General features: G+C 41.5%; 1 long non-coding RNA gene across 1 annotated transcript in view; it reads left to right on the top strand.

The window, feature by feature from the left end:
- LOC309334547 overlaps positions 1-15,370 on the top strand; it is a 36,295-nt gene extending 20,925 nt beyond the window's left edge. Inside the window, exons 3-4 of the long non-coding RNA XR_014153158.1 lie at positions 14,178-14,225; positions 15,325-15,370. This is a non-coding gene — a long non-coding RNA (uncharacterized lncRNA). The remainder of the gene's footprint in view (positions 1-14,177; positions 14,226-15,324) is intronic.
- The last annotated feature ends 3,810 nt before the right edge of the window (positions 15,371-19,180 follow it).

Below are 19,180 nucleotides of genomic sequence, written 5' to 3'. Positions count from 1 at the left end.
TTACTAGCTTTTTAAAAAAACCCCTTGATTTTTGTTTTACTGCGGTGTAATGCAATTTTACTCATTATCACTACAGATGTCGAACCAAATCTAGCAAGATCATAGCAGTAGCTGGAGCATATGGTTCAGCTATATGAATAATAATCATAAATCCTTGTTGACAGTGGCTCATTATTATATCCTCTTCATGTCCCCTTGGAATCTCTTGTTTGGGATAGTGTTTAAGTCGTTAAATTTTTGGGGGGGTTTTTTCCCCATGATGTTCTAAATGGATAGTGAGCTGTATGGGAATAACCACGTGTAAGGAGAAATATTTTCATTCTGATGATTACTGTGAATAGTGCATTTTTATTTATCCATATAAAACAAACTATATTTATCTATAAACTACACTTTCATGAATATATATTATACATTGCTGTGCAACATAAAAACATAATGCTGTATTAACATTTATATTAACATATAACACTGGTCCTGAAAGACCTTCATTGGCTCCCAGTATATTTCCGGGCACAATTCAAAGTGTTGGTGCTGACCTTTAAAGCCCTAAACAGCCTTGGCCCAGTATACAGGAAGGAGCGTCTCCACCCCCATCATTCAGCCCGGATGCTGAGGTCCAGCTCCGAGGGCCTTCTGGCGGTTCCCTCCCTGTGAGAAGTGAGGTTACAGGGAACCAGGCAGAGGGCCTTCTCAGTAGTGGCACCTGCCCTGTGGAATGCCCTCCCATCAGATGTCAAGGAAATAAACAACTATCTGACTTTTAGAAGACATCTGAAGGCAGCCCTATTTAGGTAAGTTTTTAATGTTTGGTGTTTTATCATATTTTTAATATTCTATTGTGAGCTGCCCAGAGTGGCTGGGGAAACCCAGCCAGCTGGGACGGGATATAACTACTATTATTATTATTATTATTATTATTATTATTATTATTATTTAGAAAACAACAATTCCCTTACCCTATGCCTGCCTCTCCATCTTCCTGTTCCCTCCAAGCCATCCAAATACCCCACGACCCGCTCTGACCTTGATAAAATTGTAGATGGGTTAGCGGGTAACCTTAGGGTAAAGGGCAGTTAATAAATTTAATAACAACAGCATAGGCGCCGACTCCATGGGGCCTGAGGGGGCCCAAGCCCCCTCAAAAATTCGTTTGGGGGGCTCCACCCCCCCAATAATTTAAGAAAATTATTAGTTATATTATGCTTTGTAAAATCACAAAATTATGTTGGTATTTTTTATTTTCCTTGTTTGACGATAGTTACCTTTTAAAATACATTCAGTAATGAGTTAAAACAAATAATTATTACGGTAGTAAAACAGGCGGCGCGAGTAGTTTTGCTCGGTGCGTGCGACTGGCCCAGCCCCTCTTTCCTTTTCCTGCTCTCCCGCCAGGCGCCTGAGGGAGAGTTACTTAGCGGTTCTGAGGAGCCGCTGTTGTTTCGGCAGGGGAAAAACCGCCGCCCGCGAACCGCCGAGCTCCCTCTCTCTTTCCAGCCTCTCTCTCTCTCTCTCTCTCTCTCTCGCTATGGCCAAGGAGGAGAAGAAGCCCTTCAGCCAGTCTATGGCCGAGTGGCGGAGGTTCATCTACAACTGCCAACAGCGGCGAGTTCCTGGGGCGAACAGCCAAGAGCTGGGGTGAGGAGGGCGAGCGAGCGCGCGCGCGCGGGTAAGGGAGGGGAGGGGAGGGGGCGGCCGGCACGAGGGGCGGTGGGAGGCAAGGCGCAGCGGGCACTTGCCTTGCCCACCACGCATCTCTCTCCTTCTCGGTCTCTCTCCCTCCCTCAGCTGGCGAGGGGGCCACGAGGCGGGCAGCAGCAGCAGCAACGGGCCGGGAGCGGCTCTTAGAAAACTTCCCGGGGCAGGACCCCGGTATGGGCCCCCCCAATATTTTTTATAAGTTGGCGCCCCTGAACAACAGTACTAGTAATAATATAGTATGAAGCAATTCGCATACCTTGGATGAGTCTTCACAAAACTATGTCCTCGTAGAGAAGGCAGTAATGTGAATCTACCTACAGGGTAAATTAAATCAAACCATCCAACTGTAAGAAATATATTAATGTTTTATTCCAATCTTCTTACTTTTGTCCTAGAATAAATCAGCTTGCGTCAAGTAGCCAGAACAAGGTTTGCCTTAAGGTCCAATTCACAGAAACTTTAGAAAAATTAGTTACTTTCCCCAGGCACTGCATCCAATCCTCCTTTCTTTACTTTTTGAGTTGAAGAGTTCTTGTGGGCATGTGTGGTGTTCCATCACCGGCATAAACTGCAATCTAGCACACTATGATTCAACCTGTGATTCATCTCATATGGGTTGCACTGTATTGTGGTTTTTTGATCACCAGATTACTGCTTTCCCACAAGATTTGCATAGGAAGCTTTGTGGTCATTCAAAACCACTATAATACAAGTTCAGGGGCAAAAAATGTACACCACAGATTATGAAAGTTACACCACACAAGTCGAAAAAGGATGCCAGCAAGGTTAATGAATAGAATAGAAGGCAGTTTTAAAAGGTAATTCCGCTTCTTTTTTAAAAGTAGAAGATTATCCCAAATGAGGGATATAAAAAGGGATCCAGACTCTGAGGGAGGAAATGTGACTTGACAATAAGCCAATCATAAATACAAATGACAAAACAAATGATATGTTGCCCACTAAAATTAAAATAACAGATGCCTAATGGATCAAAGTCAAGGAAGGAATTCAATATTGTGCCATTAGGGCAAGCATTCTAGCTTACTACCGAAATATTGGGAGATACTAGAACAAGACCGAGACACATCGAAACTGCAGAGTTTTGAGAAACTAAAAGATAAAGTGCGAGATTGGTTACACTATTATCAAATTAGGGAGGCCTTTAACGTGGACAAAAAAATAGGCTTCCAGGTGGAAAAATCGAAATTAGAAACAGAATTGTTAGAACCTAAAACTAAGATACTCTCGAGAATGTACAACTTGCTGTTGAAATGGAACACTCAGGATGAAACAGTCAAATCAGCTATGATTAAATGGGCACAGGACATTGGTCATAACATTATGTTTGCAGACTGGGAAAAGTTGTGGACCACTGACATAAAGTTTATGGCATGTAATGCCTTAAGAGAAAATATTATGAAAATGATCTATAGGTGGTACATGACCCCAGTCAAGCTTGCAAAAATTTATCACCTGCCTGACAACAAGTGTTGGAAATGTAAGGAAACTGAAGGAACATTCTTTCACCTTTGGTGGACATGCCCAAAGGTTAAGGCTTTCTGGGAAATGATTTATAATGAACTAAAAAAAGTATTTAAATATACCTTTCCTAAGAAACCAGAGGCCTTCCTTCTGGGCATTGTCGGCCAAATGGTGCCAAAGAAAGATAGAACACTTTTTATGTATGTAACAACCGCAGCAAGAATCCTCATCGCAAAGCATTGGAAGACACAAGATTTGCCCACTCTGGAAGAATGGCAGATGCAAGTGATAGACTATATGGAATTGGCAGAAATGACTGGCAGAATTCGAGACCTGGGAGAAGAGTCGGTGGAAGAGGACTGGAAGAAGTTCAAAGAATATCTCCAAAAACATTGCAAAATGTTTGAATGTTAAAATGATGTTGGATATAAAGATAATATGGCATCAGTGACATAGTAAAAAGAAATATGTAAAAATGTTTTAAGGGGAAAAAAGGGTAAGACCAGAGTAAAATTATGTCGAAACTAAACAAAAGATATAAGGGATTAAGTTATAAAGAATTTGCAAGATTGTATTTAAAGAGAAAGGGGAAATAGAAGACATAATAGGTTGGAATGTATAATATTGACTAAGATTTGAAAAAGGGTAAGGAGCTGCTAAATCTGATTGAGTAAAGGGGAACGCAGGAAAGGGAGATGTGAGGAAGTCAGGAAAGAGGGTTATAAAGGCAAGAATCAAAAAACTAATTTTTCTTTAACTTTTGTTCTTTTTTTCTTTTTCTGTTATATACTGTGTTTGTTATGCTGTTGTTTTTTACTGTATTTTGTTGTTGTTGTTGTTTTTTATTGTAATATTTGTTTTACTACATAAAACCAAAATAAATATATTTTTTTAAAAAAAGCATTCTAGCTTACTAGACAAAATGATTCCCCCTTGCACTGGTCCATGGGCCATCCAGAACCAATTTTGGGGTGTAGCGAGGAGAGGAAGGGAGGGGGAAAGCTTCACTGCATAAGCAGAAGCCCTTGTGCTTCTGCTTGTGCGAGAATCTGTCAAGAAACGTTCTCTTGTTTTTAGAGATTCTTGTTTTTATCTGTAAGCTGCCTTGATTTCCAGGAGGAAAAAGTGGGGTATAAATTAATCTATAATTATAACAATTTATACATAACACTTTATCCACTGCACAGGGTAGATATAGTACATAAGGATTTCAATATTCTACCTTTTTTTTTTTTTTTTTTTTTGCAGAAACATTCATTTATCATGAAGGTACAGCATTTATGAGGGACGCGGGTGGCGCTGTGGGTTAAACCACAGAGCCTAGGATTTGCCCATCAGAAGGTTGGCGGTTTGAATCCCCGCGACAGGGTGAGCTCCCGTTGCTCGGTCCCTGCTCCTGCCAACCTAGCAGTTCAAAAGCACGTCAAAGTGCAAGTAGATAAATAGGTACCGCTCTGGCAGGAAGGTAAACGGCGTTTCCGTGTGCTGCTCTGGTTCGCCAGAAGCGGCTTAGTCCTGCTGGCCACATGACCCAGAAGCTGTCTGCAGACAACACCGGCTCCCTCGACCTATAGAGCGAGATGAGCGCGCAACCCCAGAGTCGGTCACGACTGGACCTAATGGTCAGGGGTCCCTTTAACTTGACCTTTTTACAGCATTTATAGAAAAAAATAAAAAAATATATTTTTGTATTTTAACAACCAAGGCAAACTGCTCTGAAAATATTGATTGAAAATAGGCATTCAAGTACATATTATGCAATCATAGTTCTCTACTGAAGTCACATAACTACACTGTCCATTGAAATATTTATGGTTCATCAAGCATAGACTTGACTTTGTACTGATGGCATGACAGAAGCCCCACTTTGTTGCTATCCATTGTATGAGGGACTTTGACCTACATCCAGAAGTCATTTTTGCTAAGTATGAAATATAACACAATCATAAATTTCATAGTTACTCTTCCTTTGATGTCAAAGCATACAGGCTGACAAATTTGTACAACTGTACATGAGAAGGAATGTTGCTTAGAATTTTGAAAAATGCAATAATTTGCTTTAACTGGCTTTTTTACTCTTTTATCTTACTTGACTAAGAACTTGAATGTCTCAGTACAAATTTGGCAGGCCCATCCTGAAAACATCCACTGACAAGTATAGCACATCTATTGCAATGTTAAGCCACCTCCTCTCTTCTCTGCTGCATTCCAGTGGTGTTCATCCCCAGTAAACTGTCCTGACTCCTGACCATTGGCTTTTTCAATAGCTTCCTACGGAACAGCACTGAGGACAGGGTGAAAATATACCACATGCAACCATGTAAAGGCCAACCCTGTAAGTTGGTAACACAGGGCTCCCTACTCTGAAATGGGCATGGGGAGGACACCTGTATTTTGGTGTGCATCTTCCCATTTTCAGGTAAAAGGGTAAAGGTAAAAGACCCCTGGACAGTTAAGTCCAGTCAAAGGCGACTATGGGGTTGCAGCACTAATCTTGCTATACAGGCTGAGGGAGCCGTTTGTCCGCAGACTGTTTTTCCTGGTCATGTGGCCAGCATGACTAAGCTGCTTCTGGCGAACCAGAGCAGCGCACGGAAATGCCGTTTACCTTCCCGCCAGAGCGGTACCTATTTATCTACTTGCACTGGTGTGCTTTCGAACTGCTAGGTTGGCAGGAGCTGGGACAAAGCAGCAGGAGCTGGGACAAAGCAACGGGAGCTCACCCTGTTGCAGGGATTCGAACCACCAACCTTCTGATCGGCAAGCCCAAGTGGCTCAGTGGTTTAGACCACAGTGCCACCTTAGTCCCCTTCCCATTTTACACACACACACACACACACACACACACACACACACACTGACCCTTATACAGATCAGAAATTTAATCAGTAGATTAAGCCACATAAATGACAGACTGAACCAGTGGCGTAGCGTGGGTTGTCAGCACCCGGGGCAAGGCAAGTAATTTGCGCCCCCTAACCCTGGATTTGCGCCCCCTAACCCTATCCCTAACCCTAACCCCCAGATGTTGCGCCCGGTGCGGCCGGGCCCCCCTGCACCCCCACGCTACGCCACTGGACTGAACCATGCATTGCATCTCTGCTGTATTTATGAGGCGGTTCAAGGTCCGTATAGTTCTTTTAAAAAAACATTAAATACATTTTAAGCTCCACGCTGCATAGTAAAATATCTCAGGAAGTGACTGTATGTCATCATGTGCAGTACCTTCCTGGGAAATTATTATTACTATAATTATATCATTATAATAATTACCCACCATTCACCCTAAGGTCACAGAGTTACAACAATGAAAACACAATATTAAAAACTGTTTAAAACAACTAAATGATCATAGGAATAAGATGGGTCCCCAAATTTGGCAAAATATGGGGCAGAACTGTATGAGGAAAGATGGTTTGATCCCATGTGCCTATAACTAAAAAAGAGAAATCTTAACTTTGTGCCAAAAATATAATGTGAACACCAGATGCCACCACAGAAAGGTCCTGCCTTTTGTGACTTACTGATATTAAAGAAGGTACTTGGAGAAAGGCCTCTGCAGAAGATCTCCCCCCACTTTAACTTTTTTATTTTTCAGTTTCTAAAAATACATATCACAAATGTCCCCCATATGCTGCCACCCCCAGGAAACATTCCATGTATAAACCATGTAAATAGTCAAACTTTACATTTATAAGTAGGTTTCTTCTAATCTCGACCTTAACAGACTGTCCCAAAGTGAGCCATGGGTAACTGGTGGTGAGAGGGCAACCATGTCCTTTCTGCCGTATTGAATAAACATGCACCACACAGTTTCAAAATCGACTTGTTTTCCTGAGTGCTCTAAGATACTCATTACTTTCTCCAGCCACTATTCTGCTCCACCATGCCTCTAACGTTAAGTTAGTAGCTGTTCTCCAATATTGTGTTATTATATTTCTAGCTGCAGGCATGAAAAAGATTTGTAGGTCCTTATACAATAAATTCTTATTGTCATCTATAAAGGTAAAGGTAAAGGTAAAGGTAAAGGGACCCCTGACCATTAGGTCTATTCGTGTTCGACTCTGGGGTTGCGGTGCTCATCTCGCTCTATAGGCCGAGGGAGCCGGCGTACAGCTTCCGGGTCATGTGGCCAGCATGACTAAGCCGCTTCTGGCGAACCAGAGGAGCGCACGGAAACGCCGTTTACCTTCCCGCCAGAGCGGTACCTATTTATCTACTTGCACTTTGACGTGCTTTCAAACGGCTAGGTGGGCAGGAGCAGGGACCGAACAACAGGAACTCACCCCGTTGCGGGGATTCGAACCGCTGACCTTCTGATCAGCAAGTCCTAGGCTCTGTGGTTTAACCCACAGCGCCACCCGCATCCCTATTGTCATCTATAGACAAATTTAATAAAGCCATCCTTGGAGCAGGTTGCATCAGAAGATCGTAAGACACAGGCAGGCTGAGATGGGAAGAAGCACCTCTTAAGGGTTTGGTTCCCAAGTCATTTAGGACACCAGAGGAAAGCATCAGTGCTGGGATTGAGGAGGCAGGCACCATCATTCTTTCAAAATAAGTGTAATATAGGCCACCCTCGCTGCGCCAGTCAGGGTTCTGCACTGGCTTCTGCAGTAACTGAACCGCCCGGGTCATTGTTAAGGGCAGCCTCACATCTGTGCATATTTGCTTCATACCAGCAAATTGCAAGGTTGCAACTTACCTTGGCGCATGTCTCTGTGCAAACACAACCAGCCGTTTCTTGTAAGAAGTAGAATAGGAGACACAGGAAATGGAATTACCTCCAAGCCAAAGTGATTCTATCAGCATGATTTCAACTCAAAGCAGCCAAAGCAAGCAAGTCCAAAAGGAAAATAGAAAAGCATATACAGTACGGGGGGACGGGGGGGGGGGAGAGATAAACTACCACTACCACCCACAGTATGCGCTCTCCCCACAGATTGCGGCCCCTGTGTTTTCAGGCTTCCTGCCTTATCCTTGAAAATGCAACTGAGGCTCCGAACAGTTTGCAGCTGTTACAGTGCCAAGATTTAACATGCCATTTTACACGACTTTGCAGCCCTCCCAATCCTGCAGTCACTTCAGCAAACAGTGTCTGCGATTAAAATCTTAAAATTTATCTATTGTAACCGGCAGGTTTCCTTCAGAAAAAAAAGGAAGACTCATTCCACGTATATCCAGAGAGTTACACTGCTATGGAACTGGTGCTTAACTTCTGATATTACTGTAATGTCCATTTTATCTAGAACAAATAGCGAAATGGATCTCAATGTGCTGTGCTTTAGGAACATGTTGAATTGTAGCTCGTGTAAGTTTTGGTGAAATTTGGTGACATTAATACTTACTTTCTTACTGGAAGAAGGATTTATATCTAGATGTTAGGATAGAGAGGATAAAGAAAACAGGAAAACAGGAAGACAGAATGAGAGATAAAGGAGGTGCTGTGGGATTGGTGGAAGTCAATGTCTTGTTGTTGTTGTTTTAGTGTCTATAACATTAACTTGTAAGATATGGATTTGTTTGTTTGTTTTGTTTTGTTTTTTGTCTTTTTTAGTTTTCAAATGTTGTTTTTTGTGTGTTGTGTATTGTTATCTTTTGATACCTTTCATGTTGTTGGTGTTGTGTGGAAAATACTAATAAAGTTCTTTAAAAAATAAATAAATAAAAAATACTTTCTTTCTTTCACTGAGATTATGCGTTACGTATTTACCAAACTACAGTACATCAATGTTAGGGAGATAATTCGGTACAACATCAGTATCTCAAATTATAGATTCTATCAGCATGTTCAATTGTTTCGTTGAGAAGGAGGAGCTCTACTTCTTAAGAACCAAAGCAAAGTATGAAGAAATACCAGTGATAATAATAAAAAAGAGGCTTTCCTGGCATCGCCCAAATAATCCAAGGATCCAGAGCTGTCTATTTCAATCCAAGAGGCCTCTTCAGGCATTGCAAACGTGATGAAGAAAATATACGAAGGAGATGGGATATATAAGCAGGGATGGTCACACTAATTGCACCCTTGCTGCCATTGCTTCCATCATGGAGGGTAACTGTAAGAAGCTGGGAGTCTCCTGTATCCATAGACTCTCTGTGGAAAATCAGAGTTCTGAAATGTATGGACAGAGGGGCTCCCGGCATCATACAGCTGTCTTCCACAAGTTGGAAGGCTACAAAAACGGGGATGGGAAGGTGAAGATAGCATGTTCATCCCACTCCTCCATATCCTCACATGCTTCCTTCTCTACATATGATGTAACACTGAAGAGGACTAAGGTCTTCACTGATGAATTCTTTTTCATTGCTTTTCATCCCTTTCTGCTCCTATCACCCCCAGCCCTAGAACAGGCACAAAATATTACAACCCTTTGTTAGACTTAACCCTTCATCAGAACCAAGGGTTTGGGGGAGCTCTCTTAGTCTGGGCTCAGATGCACTGCATAAAAGTCCAACCCAGGTTAGGTTTGTACTACCAGGGGAGAGAAATGATATTTCTACAGGCAAAACATGTTGTTTAGGCTGAAAATCTTGTCATAATTTCTCTCCTTGCAGCACATTATATATGCCATTTTCTCAGCTTGGGAGCTTTGAATTTTAGCCAGTACTTGAAGGCTGAACTGAAAGATGGCAAACACTCCTAATAAAACTTTTTTTAAAAAAAGATTTCATTCATATTCCAAGTAACTATACAAGTCCCAAGAAAAGCCACAGAGCGCCTGACAAATCATCCCAAACTCATACCACGGTGGAAAAAAGAAACCATAGTGGTGTGCAAACTATGTGGATAGTTAACCTTAAGCCTGAATGGTCTCGCTTTTGCGGTTTGATATCCTTAACGTTATTCACAAGCAAGATTTCTCTTGCCATGTTAAGAAAAAACTTTCACAAGCTACAACACGTCTGGCTGGCTACAGTATGAAGAGCTTTCCAGTACACACATCCCCCACTCTTGCACACAGAGTACGGACTTAAATTTAGCAAAACTGCTACACAAACATTTTGATTTACTTTCCCATGTGTTTTGGTGTGCGCTTTCTGCGTGCTTGATGGCTCAAGGAAAAGAACAGAAACATGGCAGGCACCATCCAGGAACATAAGATGATTCCTTGAGGTCTAAAGCAAAATTGGACCTGGTTCCTAAAAGGTGGCAAGTGTGGGAAATACCAGGGCCCCCATACCAGCAAAAGGAACACCACCCTAACAGAGCAAGCAATCTACAGAATATCCCAGTAGATTACAAGAAGCCTCAGAGAATTATCACTTTGCATGTCCTGCCTCTTTCATGTGGAAAGAGTGGCACTGAGGAAAGAATGGCCAAAGGTCCCCCAAACCCTGGTTCTAGTCTGGAGTAAAAGAAGCAAAAATTGAAGTCACGTATCTGTAGAATGTAGAGCAGCAGACTTGGAACAATTGAAAGGATAGAGATGAATCACCTTCCCTGGCCTCTTAAGTTTGATATGCTGGATAAATATAGACGAATTGAGGGGTGGGTAAAAATGCTTACGATCAAATTTGATGGGGCAGGGGGGCAGATAAACAAGATGCCCTCAACTAGCCAGTGCAGAAAGAGCTTTTGAGTTCTCTGCCTAGCTTACTAGGCTCGGAGAGACTCTTGCATGGGTTCTGGAGGCCTTTGTGACATCTCAGACAGCCCCACAAGATCTCCTGAATCTCCCCAGAGCCCGTGAGATACCTTCTCAGAGCCTGGTAGGCAAATCGGAGAGCTTTAAAGCTCTTTCCACACCAGGAAAACCCAGTGCAGAAAGAGCTTTTAAGCTCTCTGCTATGCGTGTGTTCAATTTGTGTGATTGTGGACTGGCTGGCTGCCAAGTATGCAAAGCTGCGATTGCGCATTTTAAGTGTGTGCAAGTTGAGAGTCGTCTGTACTTCCTTTTGTCTATCACAAATCTTCCAAGAAATAACTTCATCGGATGTCCTTGACTTCTAGTATTTTGAGATAGTGACAAAAATATCTCTCCATCCGCTTTCTCAGCACTATGTATACCCCTCTCTGTACCTTTGCCATTTCATTTTTAAGTTTAAATAAGGCTGTGATCCACTGCCCAGCTACTGTGAATGGGATATGCCTCTCTTCTGTCCAAACCTATGCTCAAGAAATAAACAACTGTATTTCTTATGCAGAAAACTGATCATGCAGAAAATGGCCTAAATATATGTACCTAACCACATTGCAATTCAGTGATTCGAATTCACCATGATGGCCGTCTAAGTACAGCAAATCTTAGCAACCAGATAATCCAGGAAATGTTTGGGGGGGCCCCCTAAAAAAAATGGATATGCGAAACAATGGCATTGTTATTTCCCATTCAGCATATCAGTAGCATCAAAATGCTCATTTATTATATTTGTACCCTGTTCTTCATGGAGCTCAGCTCAGAATAGATGGCTCCCAGGTGATCTCCTATTCTGGCATTGCTGAGGAACAGACCTCCTTTAGCAAAGGCATTTGAAAATGATTGTGTGTCTGAAAACCATCCATGGGCATAGGTGTCTAAGGGTCAAAAATAGTGGAAATAAAATATTTGTCTTGCATGGTGTATGGATGTCTTCTAGTGTGGCTTCAGTTCCATCATCAGGAAAGGCTCCAACACAATTACTACTATGCCATACTTACTTTATTTACCAACGGAAAATGAACCTGTGGAACAATTTCTGCCTTTGGCTTCTTCTGGGAAATGGGTGCAGTTGTAAGCAAACTACCTTTTAAAGAATTTAAATATGACTGGGCAAAACCTCCAATTAATGTTGTAATAATGAGTATACAGGTTGAGGAAAACATATCCTTTAAAGCAATCATGAAAATGAGTAGAAAACTGAGATTCCTTAACATTCTTAAGGTTTGCCATTTGTTTTCATAACCATTCATAGAAAGTTACCACGAAAAAAGCCTTTTTTAAAAAAGAGGCAACCTGATGCTACTATTTAAAATATAATCATAGATTAATACCAGAAAACTATCATCCACTCTATTTAATCGTATGCTAAGAAATCTTTGAAAACTATATTAAGCCATTCCAACTTTATATTTATAGAAAGGGGTTAGATGTTGCCACAGAAAGCAAGATTTCCAATAAGGCCAAATCTCAAGAGGTAGTAGTAAATAATGAGCAAAAATCATGTAGTGAGTCCATTCAACAAACCCTTGCCTCCTACTGGATAGGAAGGAAGCACAGTGAATTGCAGTCCTTTACCTAAAATAAACCAATAAGCCAATGTCGCCCATAACAATTCTTTTTATGCTGTCTGGAGTACAATCTTTATTTTTATTTTTAAAAAAGATTGTCTTTCACTAGGGCCTTCTATCCCCTTCCACCCCAGCCTTGAATCTCATCCATCACCCTGCAGGCAAAGTGGGTTTTGGGGGTGGGTGGGAGCAGGGTCATTTTACTGACCCCCAATTGCTAATTCAGAGTGTTGGTGAACAGGAGTTCAACAGACTTTGATCTTCTTAGCCAGTATTGATCACACTGTGGGCTATTTTATGGATGGAGTCGGGAGTTGAAAACAACAGTACAAGCGGAAAATAAATACGCAAATAAAAGTGGCTTGATGTGACTGACTCTTCTGGTTTGGGGAATTCTGGGCTAGGGAGGGGAGTGTTGGCATTCCAAGTTTTTAATTTTTCTCTGCTGGTTTGTGCATGGGCGTATCATTTTATTGTTACTATGCTACCACTGTTATGGGAGAGGGGTATCTTCTATATGTATGCTGTACAGAATGATAAATATTTAAGTTGTTTTTATTAAAGGATTTTCATAGTTAATGTCTTATTTGTTATTTATCTTATTTATTATTATTTATCAAGAGCATTTGTACCCCTCTCTTCAGCCAAAAAGGCTCCCAGAGTGGCTTATATAAAATCAATCTGCAGACTTGCAATCTAAAATAAAATAAAATGGGTACCAATGTACATATTTATGGGTGTGTATGTGTTTGTGTGTTCCCCTTTATTACAGTTAAACTCTTTGTTTCAGAGTATCCACACAGAAGCCAAAGGATTGCTCCCAAGTAAGCACAGGAAGGCAGTTCCCCCAAAGTTTGGTCCTCTTGAAGCATACAGAGTGATCAACACACTCCAGTCCTCTGCATTCATTAATCCATCCACCCACCCACCTTCTAGGGTAAATGCATCCGTCAAACCCCATCTGCTGAACTCCATATGCAGGCTCCCCATCTGATGATGCCAAAATGCATTCCTTTGGGGTGATGTGAATGGAACAGTCCTTGAGCATGGGAGAACTCTCTCTCCCCCCCCCCTCTCTCTGTGTGGGTGGGTGGGTGGGTGTATGTGCCCATAGCATCCCATAATCCTAAATTTTTGCATCACTGAATCTGCTGGCAATACCTGATGCAAATATTTTAAATTTAGCACCTCATTTAGGCCTTCATGGCCTTCCATTCAGCTGCTGTACTTTTATTTGGATATATGAGCCATAAGAAGTTAGTGTTTTTTAAAATCATGTAGATCGTTTGTGATTAGATATTGCTTTTGGGGAAAAAAAAAGCTGCAACTGATGCTTTGTCCCTAGTGCCTGCCATTTGCAAAAATGAAAATGAAATGGAAGTGATACACATAAGGGACCCTCCAGCTCATAAATCAAAAGAGGAGGCTAATCTGTGCATGCGCGGCAGCTTACAGTTCAGTCCTCCCTTTCCTTGGAAAGCCAGTGTTCTGAAGATATCCAGATGTGCATCTGAGTTCACATGGATTTCTACATAGGGATGAAGTCCCTTCACTTTGTTATCACACAGTGTGAAATATTTGTTTTGGGGGAACAAAACTGGATGTGGTGCTTGTTCATTTTAGCAAGCTGAATTACCCTGTTAGCAATAACAGTAAAACTAAATTGTGTTTTTGAGGAGCATAGATTATTTCAAGTCAAACATGTTACTGGCACTGCTGTAGTCTTCTATTTTTTTTTTTTTTTTTTTTTTTTTTTGCTCTTTGTAGATTAGTTTGCTTTTTGTAGATGCTGATGATGTTTGGCTGCCAGGTACATAGAATTATGGCCATACAAGTGAGCATTCAAGAATGGAAACAAAGGAAGGTTTTGAATGCATCCTTGGCCTCTATCAATGTCTAGTATGTATAACCATTTAGCTTCCAGCAGCCTTTGCAACACATCTAAGATCCAGGGAGGAAAACAATTTCTTGTCACAGTTACAAATAATAATGATGATGATGATGATAATAATAATTTACGATTTTTACCCCGCACATATGGCTGAGTTCCCCCAGCCACTCAAGTGTTAAAAACAATACAGCATTAAATATTAAAAACTTCCCTAAACAGGCTGCCTTCAGATGTCTTTTAAAAAGAAGATATCTGTTTATTTCCTTCACATCTGAAGGGAGGGTGTTCCACAGTGCGGGTGCCACTACCGAGAAGGCCCTCTGTCTGGTTCCCTGTAACCTCACTTCTCCCAATGAGGGAACCGCCATAAGGCCCTCGGAGCTGGACCTCAGTGTCTGGGCAGAATGATGGGGGTGGAGATGCTCCTTCAGGTATACTGGGCCGAGGCCGTTTAGGGCTTTAAAGGCCAGCACCAACACTTTGAACTGTGCTCGGAAACGTACTGGGAGCCACTGCAGATCTCTCAGGACCGGTGTTATGTGGTCCTGGTGCAAAATAAGTAATTTTGAAGTGCTGTAGTAAGTACAACAGTAAGTGGTTTAAAAGTTAAGCTAGACATTGAGAAATATGGATATTCTCCCTGTATATCATTTTGGAAAGTCTGAAAATAAAAACTGCAGGCCAGAACCTTTTGCCTTTGATCTAAATTTCAAGGTGACATTTTTCTCCTGGGACCTAACTGTGAATGCAATCAAGAAAGCACCCACTGCCATCCTCCTTTGTTTTAAAAGAAGGAGCATTTGAGACTCAAACCAGCTCCTTTGAAATTAATGGCAAATATCCAGAACTGCCCGCTGCCTACAGCTCTTTCACTTTCTCTTGACTGAACTGATTTTGCCAGCTTTAGTGAGGACTCTTTATAATACATTCAATATGTGAACTTTCCTTTGGATGGGACACAGTAGTTTTATGTTCAAATTTTTATCTGCGCCTAATTTCCTAGGTTGTACATCATACCATCTTGGTTTTGTGTTTTTGCCAGTGGGGAAAGTTTGCCGTGATCCATGGTATCAGTCCTCTTCACGAACTGCAAGACATGAGTTAGATCACCGTAAATCCTCCTCTTTACTGGTGAGGACAACCCTAATCTCCTCAGCCAATGCTTGTTATTTAAAAATCCTCAACCTTTGCAAATGTCATGGTTTTGTCATTTTGTCATTTGACACATTGGTTTAGCTCCCCTTTATGAGGGACATGGTGAAGTTGGTTTTCTATATAGGGCGTTTCAATATAGCATATTGACACATTAAAACTAGTGCATTAAAACATGGATTCTTTCTGGCAATATATGTTATGTTTAACTCTAAAAATAGATTCCCCCCACTATCTTGGATTTCATGGAAATATCATGAGGGGATTTCAAATCAAGTGTGATATTATTATATTGGGCACTGAAAATATTATTTTTTCATAATGTTCAACTTGGTGTCTCTTAATAGTTAACAGAAGAAATGGCATCAACACACTTACCTACACCTCTTTTGCCAGGTTTAGAAATCTTTTTAATTGATGTGAAATGATTTAAATAATAATAACTATTTTAATAACATGCAAGGGCATTAAATACATTTAAGTATAAAACAAAATTCAATTACAACAAATGTAATTTGTAATAAATTTAACTTTCTGAGCAGGTGCATAATCAAATTTTCATTAAGAGATTGCCTCTGGTAAGGGCATCAAATAAACATCTGAATCAGTTTTTTAAAAACTTTTCTTCTTCTTCTTCTTCCCATTTATCCATTTCAGCGTAAAGGGGTAACAAAATTGAAACCACTATAAAAGAGATATGATGAACATTGACAGAATAATAATAATAATAATAATAATAATAATAATAATTTATTATTTATACCCCGCCCATCTGGCTGGGCCTCCCCAGCCACTCTGGGCGGCTTCCAAAAGAATATTAAAATAATCAAATACCGTATTTTTCGTCCCATAGGGCGCACCGGCCCATAGGATGCACCTAGTTTTTTGGGGGGAAATAAGGGGGGGGGAATTATTTTTCCCCCAGGCGCGGGGCTGGGGCGTGGGAAGCCTGAGTTTCCCCCGACCCCAGCCCCCAGAACAGGCAGCTCTCCGCAAAGCGGTGGGAGAGCTGCGCGACTTCACGCAGCTCTCCCACTGCTTGCCGAGAGATGCGCGAAGCCCGAAGCCTGGGGGCGCTGAGCTCAGTGCCCCCCAGGCTTCTGGGTGCAGACAGCTCTCCGCAAGCGGTGGGAGAGCTGTGCAACTTCGCATAGCTCTCCCACTGCTTGCGGAGAGCTTCCTGAAGCCTGGAGAGCGAGAGGGGTCGGTGCGCACCGACCCCTCTCGCTCTCCAGGCTTCAGCGAAAGCCTGCATTCGCCCCATAGGACGCACACACATTTCCCCTTCGTTTTTGGAGGGGGAAAAGTGTGTCCTATAGGGCGAAAAATACGGTAATCCAATTCCACTTAAAAGCAGATGGAGACTGTCTATGCTCCTATACATAAACACACATTAAAATATCATACCTTACTGAAATAAATTTATATTTTTCTACTTTGACCTCTAAGGACACTTAATTTGAACATTAGCTTTTCAAGAAATGCCGTGCTTCATACCTTCCATACCAATAATTGAGATTAGCTCCCGCCAAGTTTCTCCAGAATTTTGCTATACATGCCATCATCTTTAAATAAATTAACTAATGCTAGTTGTGGAGAAGGTGCCACCTGGCATTTTATAATAGTTCCAGTTACATGGAATAAAGCAGCCCAAAAGCATTTAACCTTGGGGCATTCCCATCATAGATACAAGTATACCCCAAGGGCACTTTTTAATTAATGTGGAATGGGCGTTTTGCTTTGATTTTAAAGAAAAATGACTATGTATGCACTAATCAACAGAGTACTGCATACACAGTCATTATGGAGAGTAATGCAGTAATCAGAATGTCCTTTTATTCTTTTTGTTTCTGATACCAACCTTTTAAAATCAAACCAGAAATAAAAACAAAGCCATCCTCAGAGTAGCCCCATTGAAATTAATGGGCACAGCTAACTTAAGTCAAGGAATTTCAGTGGTCTACTCTGAGTACAGTGGTACCTCTGGTTACAAACTGAATTCATTCTGGAGGTCTGTTCTTAACCTGAAACCATTCTTAACCTGAGGTACCACTTCAGCTAATGGGGCCTCCCGCTGCCGCCGCACTGCCAACATGTGATTTCTGTTCTCATCCTGAGGTAAAGTTCTTAACCCAAGATACTACTTCTGGGTTAGTGGAGTCTGTAACCTGAAGTGTTTGTAACCCGAGGTACCACTGTATCACTTAGTTGGATACAATCCATGCAGAATAACAAAATACATTCTGCACCCAGTATCCCAGAAGGGAAAAAGTTCTTTGATCATCTTACTCTCCACTCCCATAACTGGCTGTCCTTCTCTTTGAATCACTTATTTGTTGATCCGTTAACCTGATCTTCTCATGACTTTTTAGGAAGTTGTGTCCCACATCTGTTGTCATTTCCTATCCAGAGTGGATTTTGTCTATTTCTGCTGTTTAGCCATGCTCAGAGCTGGTTCATCCATGGCCGTCTAAGAGGGACATTTGACATGGACACTGTTTCTGTGTCTCTACTGCTCCTAGGGCAGGAGAGGGGAGACTGTGGCACACAACACACCCAATGACCTCTTCCTCATTTGTTGTTCTAGCTCTAGTGGGGGGAGGAACAAAGTCAGCCTGCTGAAGTTTCCAGAGTTTGTCTCGACAATACCGCTTCTCAACATGGAGGAATGGCGCTAATGTGGCCACAGTTCTCCTGCCTTGGCTCCCTGCCGCTCTGTGGTCCAGCTGAGGGCTAGGAAGGAGAAGGTCATGGTCATCTCCCATTTTAAGAACTCTGCAGAAGCTGCTGCATCCTCTCTAGAAATCCCTGTGATGAGCTCCTAAAGCGGCTGCATTGAAAGCAACTCCCCTCAGTAAGGGAGCAAGGTAGTGTGAAATTCAGAATTAAACAGAGTTGTGATTCATTTAAAGGGAATACAGCCTCCTATTATGCGATTTGTATAGGAAAGAAATGTTTAGATTTGACCCAGCATCTAGCATCTTTAACACTTTGGCCAGAATCCAGGGGAGAATTAGGCATGCTTAAATACATTGATTTCAATGAGCTTCAGCATGCCTAACTCTTTGCTGGATTCTGGCCATTGACTTAAAAGCCTTCTTGAAATATCGTCTTTCACCCCAAAATTTTTTCATTTTGCATTTCGGGTAAATAGACCTGAACATAATACAGAACGAAATGAAAATATTTTGGATTCCCGGCAAACCAGGGCATTTTCTGGTTTCCTGATAGCCGTAACATTTTATCGTTTTGGCTGCTTTTATCCCCTGCTATAAATTTAGAGTGGATACTTATCAGTTCTATTATCTCCATCATCCCAACCACTAAAAAGTTACAAATGTAAGGGAGGAAGTATGAGAGCTTTTATGCGTTTATTTTCATTGGGGGAAACCGCTTGTTGGTATTCATATGCTTAATGCCTCCCCAAAGCTGGTTTTGAGAGAGGTAACACTGTGGTTTGAGAAGAAATGAGGGGTGGAGTAGCCTACACAGAAATGAAATGAATATTTTAAAAAAATATTTCTTTTTCAGTCATGAAATCATCATAAGGGAAATTGTCTGATGAAATGCACACAGTCTATCAGAAATAGCAAATAATAGGTGGTGAATGATAAGCTCCCCAGCAACACAGTTAAAATATTGGGCTTTCAATAAGGATGATCTTCTGGTCCAGCCTAAAATGGACATTCTTATCCTAGAGTTATCACTATCCCAGAGTAATTAATCAACTTCCTCTTCCTCTTGAA

This window comes from Podarcis erhardii (assembly GCF_964252035.2).
Source record: "Podarcis erhardii genome assembly, chromosome: 2".
In the NCBI taxonomy this organism is placed as follows: domain Eukaryota; kingdom Metazoa; phylum Chordata; class Lepidosauria; order Squamata; family Lacertidae; genus Podarcis; species Podarcis erhardii.
This window is presented reverse-complemented; position numbering and strand designations above follow the sequence as displayed.